Below are 5,903 nucleotides of genomic sequence, written 5' to 3'. Positions count from 1 at the left end.
GGGGGGGGGGGGCAGCGCTCCGCTCCCGGAGTGCAGCGGCGCCCACGGTGTAGTGCCCCCACGGCGGCAACGGCAATTTTCAATTGTCTTCTCTCGCGGCTGCATTAATTGGAATGGAAGTCAAATGGTCGGCGCGCCAGAAAGCGTAACGACTGCCCCCGGGAGCGCGCCGCGCCGGGGTCCCCAGGGGCGCCCGGTGGGGCCGGGGGGCGCCCCGTGGGCCCCGCGGGGGGCGCCGCTGCTGAGGGGGCCGCCGCGCTACGCCGCGCCACTCTGTGGGGACGGCCAAGGTTGCACCGCCCCCCCCCACCCCCCTCTCCTACACACACACACACCTTGCGCCGTGGTGGCAATAACGCACGCCTCCAAAGACACTTATTCGGCGGTACCAGTAACATATGTGTGTGACGCGTGTGGAGAGGGAGGGAGAGGGAAGGCGGGAGAGAAGTGTGTAGGTTAGCTGCAGCGGCGAGCTCGCTTCGAGCCCCCGTCTGCACTGCACGGGTAGGCCACTCGGGCACGGGGCCGTCCAACTGGGTGCCTACCTCCCGGGGGCTTGTTGGGGGACCAGTGCTGGGCGGCGGTATGCGTGCGAAGTGCATGTATCCCCGCACTCACTGAATGCGTTCTTTTTTTATTTCTTACCTTTTGCTTCATTGTGCAACTGCCCTCCCCCCCCCCTCCCGGCTCTCCTATATCCGCCCTCCTCTCCGCTGTTAGCCGCTTCCGTCGCCATGGAGGCAGGCAGGCCCTATTGAGCGGAACCGATTCCGTCTCTTCGCGCCGACTTTGCCGGACGCGCGTTTGAGGTGGCGGATTCCCAGTGTCGATAAACTGGTCGCGGTGTCCCCCCCCCCTCTTCCCCCTCCCTCCTCTATTTCAGTCCGGGCGTAACTCTAGGCGGAAGCACTCCGGCTCCCCATCCCCTCCCGCCCCCTTCCCCGTCGTCGGCCCCACTGCGCGCCACAAACCTTTTTCATGATTTTCATTTTCTTTATTTTTTTCGGGTGAATGTGTGTGTGTGGCTGGAGGCTTTTGACGGCGCGCGACGTATGATGCACCACTTTTCTGAAAAGAATGGAATGGACCAGGGGAAGAGGCCGAAGTGGTGGTGGGGTGGGGGCCTCCAAAAAGAGCAGGCTGGACCCCCGCGGTGCGAGCCCTTGCGCACGGAGGGAGGGCGTGGAGGTGCCTCAGCCTAGCGGCCGCGCGGCGGTAGCCAGCCCCCCCACATCACGACAAATCGACAACGGGAAGGTATATAAGTAAATTACCGCATATTCCGTCGGTGCCGCACGCACGTATATATCCCTCGCGCACCGCAGACACATCCCGCCCTATAGGGGCCCCGCCAGGCTCGCCGCCAGGCTCAGACCGCAGCCGTATCCTCTATGTTATAAATGCTCGCCTGGCCGCAAATCAAAAGCTACCGTGAGCCGCGCGCACGGCCCCTCACACTGACACACACGTACACACACACACACACTCACACGCTTACTCACTTACACACTCTCATGCACAAACTTTCACACTTCGAGTCTGGGCGTGAGTGGCTCAAGTATATACTCGCGGAAGTTCCTCAAAATGCTCCTCGCGGCAGCGAGGGGCGTGAAACTTGAAACATGCGTATTCGTTGTAGTTTTGTGAATCGTAAAAGGGTTAAATGTCGCGCCCTTGCTGAGGATGAGGCGCCGCCGCGCACACGCCACGCCGCGCCGGCGTACGGTTCAGCATAGGGAGAGAGGAGGAGGAGGAGGCCATTCACTCGGATGGAGCGGCTGCTGCCTGCCGGGGCCGCCGGGGGATCAAGTCACGTTTAAGTCGTTTGTGCCGTAATGCAATGTGTGACTGTCGGTGTATTAAGGTTCCCGTCGTGCACACAGCGGTGCGGTGCGGTACACGGTGTATGCCGGGCCCGGGTGGGGCGGGCGGGGCGGGGCGTCTTTAGCCTAATGGAAATGTGGGAGCCGAGAAGGCGCTCCGTCTAATTCCGCCTTCCCTCCGAAAAGGAAAAGGGCCTCCTCACCTCACCTCGCCTCTCGCCTTATTGGACGCCGGCCCACACGGTGTGCCTGTGCATGACCCCAAAAAGCAAAAGCCCCGCTGCTGTCGCATCTCGGCTAGAAGGCACGACCAGACAAAACTTTTTCGTGTATGAAGTCGGATATCGCGCGAGAAAACTTAAAATGAACCGACACTACACTGTAAATCCCCTACTACCAAAGACCGAGGCAACTTTAGGTCGACTTCCTTCTGGACACCCTCTCCCGGGTAATTGGGCGTAATAATGGGTAACATGCCTTTTGGCTCACATAATTTTAACTGTTTGTTATGCACTGTATTACCTGACAAACCTGTATTCAGTTTTTCAAGTCTTTTTTTTTGTTTGTTTTGCTTTTGCGCCTTTACACACACACACTCACACACCGATGTCCCGTCCCGGGCCGGGGTCACACCACAAGCCGGCCCGTGGCGGCGGGTCGCGGGCGGGGCGGAGCGGCTGAACACGTGGACCGCAGGCTCCGCAGGCCACTGGCATGCGCCATCGGCACGCGACGCGCCACGCGAGGCGCCACGCGAGGGTAGAGAGAGACAGAGGAGGCCGGATAGAGCCTGAGGTGGGGCGTTGAAGAAAAACTGGTGTTACAGAGATTGTAAAAGAAAACATGCCGAAATGTGAGCGTTGAACTGAATTCGTATCCTGACTCATGTTAGCTGATTTGCGTGAGTATCGTGAAGAAGAAGAAGAGCAAATGAAGCAGAAAGATGGAACGCCGCTTATCCTAATCCTCTTTACTTTTTGTTGGCACATTCCCATCATCGTCGAGTGTGTGGAGTTGTTGTTGCTCGTTGAAATAATGACACGTCTCACAAGTGTAAAGTGGCGCGATGCTGTGTGGGGCGGCGGCAGCCTTAGCGGCAGCCTCAGCGGCGGCGGTGTGTCGGGGACCTCTAACCGCACCGCACCTCCGCCCTCCATTACGGGCCGTTCACATGGAAGCGTGCACGGAGAGAAACAGTGCACGAGCTACGTGACAGTCACGGCTTCCTCTGTCATTCCTATTGATCGCGAGCGCTGGCAAATGCGGAAGGTTTTTAGGAAAGCTTCACCTACTAAAAGTAAGGTGTCTGGTAAACGCGAGGGTAAACGCATGTGTGAAATATGCGGAAATATGTGACGAGGTATGTAATGAGGTGATTTTGCTAGCAACAAATTAAACTCTGAAACTCCTACAAACAAATTTCCCTTGTAATACTACACGGTTTCCTTGCAAACGGCCCGCTATATACCGTATGTTATTACTTATTTCTTGGAATATGAGACGTATTGACGCAAGGTATTTTATTCGAAATTAGATGATATTTTACTAGTAAACAAAGGAAAACTTGTTTTCTGATATAAATGAAAAGTTTTGCAATTCAAATAGTTGTGAATAACAGTAAAATTTGATCTTTTTCAAAGAAAACGCTCTCTATCACCAAAATTTACACACCACCGGGCTCTAGCAACAACGCACACCGGTCGTGTGCCGCTCCAGGGATCACCGGCGATGGACCAGAACGTGTATGATGTGTGACGTGGCGCCCTCGCCGACTCATCCGCTCTGCAGCATTCGTCTCGCCAAATTGTTGCGAAGGTCATTTCTTACTCATCGACACACACACTCACACCCTGATATAAAAAGTAAACGTAAACCCTCAATACCTGGTGGCTATGGTGACTAACCCTAAATGTTTCGTTCTGTTTGTTTGTATAAGATAACTCGAACAAATTCAGCTAGCGATCTCGTAGTTTTGGGGTCGTTTTGTACCAATAGAATACAGATTAAGTTTAAAAATATGAAAATTGTAGCTCAAAAATTGACATTTGAAAATGGAAAACGGTAGGTGTTTTTGAGACAGTACAGAAAATTTGAGGCACAAAAATGTGACCGGACTTTAATGTTTTGATTTCTTTGGAAACCCAAGTGTGTATGCTTGAATGCAGGCACCTCCTGCACACCTATTACCTACATGTATGCAGGAGGTCCTGTGTACGTACTTGGCAAGCACGCAGGAGGTAGTGTGGAACCGGAACCCGCAAAGGCCTACTCGTGGACCAACATTCCCTGACCCTGGGGCACATTGGGCCAAGCTAGTAAAAATTGCCGTAAACAACCTCCGAGGTATTCCGAACACGGTGTGTAGGTATTGGTGCGATGGTGTCAAGCGTGCTTCACCAAACCTTTCAGAAAATCAGTCAGGGTGGCAATAGCTTCTTCTAGAGTTTGAGAAATCTCACTGCAATTGCTCTATTCCAGGGAAATTTGCTATTAGCCCAATGGTCCAATGTGCCCCAATCTCCCCAACTTGACCAAGTACACACTACCTCCTGCATACTTGACCAAGTACAGTACACACTACCTCCTGCATACTTGCCAAGTACACAGGACTTCCTGCATAGATGTTGGTACTGCATTCAAGTACACACTTAAGTTTCCAGAGTTCAATGGTGTGACCATCGCTCCTTTTTTGGCTGGGCGAGACTGGGTGTGAACCGAGGTGTGAACACTGTGTTAAGCACTGAGGTGAGAACGCCAACCGCGACGAGCCTACCTGAAAACCTTGCCCGTGTACAACGCCTAACCTCTCATGGGTCACATTAGGTGCGAACGCTTTGGTGAGCAGACCGGCCGATGTGCCGGCGAGTCTCACCTCACGGCTCATTTGGGAGTGAGTCAGATCCTTACTCATCACGCGGCCGACTTGGTGGGAACGGGCTACCTGTCTTACGTGTGGACCCACCGGAGGGAAGAGGCAACATCAATCACACACGCCGCCATTTCCGGCCTGCGCCGTCTCCGGCCCCGTCTCCGGCCCCGTCTCTCCCCCCCCCCCCACTCCCGCTCGGCCCTTGTTCATCTCGCGGTACCGATCCCCACGTACTCAGGCCCCGCGCGCCGGCTCCCGCCCATGAGCGGCCCAATGTAGTAGGTGTGAGTCATGCCCCTCGTGCCGAGTGTGTGATTGTGCGACCTGAACTCACTGTGAAAAATAGTATTTAGGTTTACAGGAAAACTTTCCTCGACGCAAGTTGTAAAAGTACAATTTGTCATCGCAAAAATACATGCACTACGTATCGACTTAGAATGCATTGGCGAGTAAACCTGTGCTCTAATAAATTTACACCATAAATTAATTTGAGTTTAAAAAAAAATTGTAAAGGATATTTTCCACAATTACTGCAAAACTGTTTTCGAAGTAAGTACAAAGTTGCTATTCCAAACTTTATCTTTCTAGTTACCGAAGAATTGCGAAGTATTATATTGCAAATGAATTGTTCAGCTTCAGAAGTTTACGAACAAAACGCTAATGTATCAGCGCTTGCAAATAATTCAGCAAACGTTCAATTTATTCGCAAATACGTACCAAGAAAGAATGAGAACTCGAAAAAGTTGCCAAGACTTTTGACGGTAATCATACTGTTAGTGTTGACGCTGAGAATCGAGTTCGAGATCGAATACAATACCAATACCTGTACAGTACCGCCGGTGGATACTACTCGTGTCGCGTGGATAGTCTTTTCCATTCCTTGACATGTCCGTTTTTTTTCACCGAAGCGCTCCTCCCTTTTTTCCCTCTTCATCCGCCCGCGTGCTTACACTAGCCACCGCACCGGTGGTTAAATTGCCTCCTCGATTTAGCGTAGATGGGCAGCCCCAGTGCGAGTGGGAGACGACGAAAAGCGTGAAAATTCGAGTTTCTTGTGCTTGCTGGCTGTCCACTTTAGAGTACGTTCTCCTGACGGCGTCGCCTCCCCCGTTTCCTGTCGGGGAATGTCGCGAGGACCGTGTGAAAATCAGTCGCCTCGACCGGCTACTCTAGAATGGGATTGACTCATGAGCTGCGCGGGGGAGGGGGGG

At 53.2% G+C, this 5,903-nt stretch overlaps 2 long non-coding RNA genes across 3 annotated transcripts in view; one reads left to right on the top strand and one right to left on the bottom strand.

Moving 5' to 3' along the window:
* Positions 1-5,903, top strand: part of LOC127750003 (uncharacterized) — a 149,280-nt gene that overhangs the window by 753 nt on the left and 142,624 nt on the right. The window lies entirely within an intron of this gene.
* LOC127750002 (uncharacterized) overlaps positions 1-5,903 on the bottom strand; it is a 32,720-nt gene that overhangs the window by 2,284 nt on the left and 24,533 nt on the right. The window lies entirely within an intron of this gene.

The sequence above is a fragment of the Frankliniella occidentalis genome, unplaced genomic scaffold, assembly GCF_000697945.3.
Source record: "Frankliniella occidentalis isolate FOCC.00 unplaced genomic scaffold, Focc_3.1 Scaffold120, whole genome shotgun sequence".
NCBI classification, from domain to species: domain Eukaryota; kingdom Metazoa; phylum Arthropoda; class Insecta; order Thysanoptera; family Thripidae; genus Frankliniella; species Frankliniella occidentalis.
Note: the sequence above shows the minus strand (reverse complement) of the source record. Positions and strands in the feature narration are given on the sequence as shown.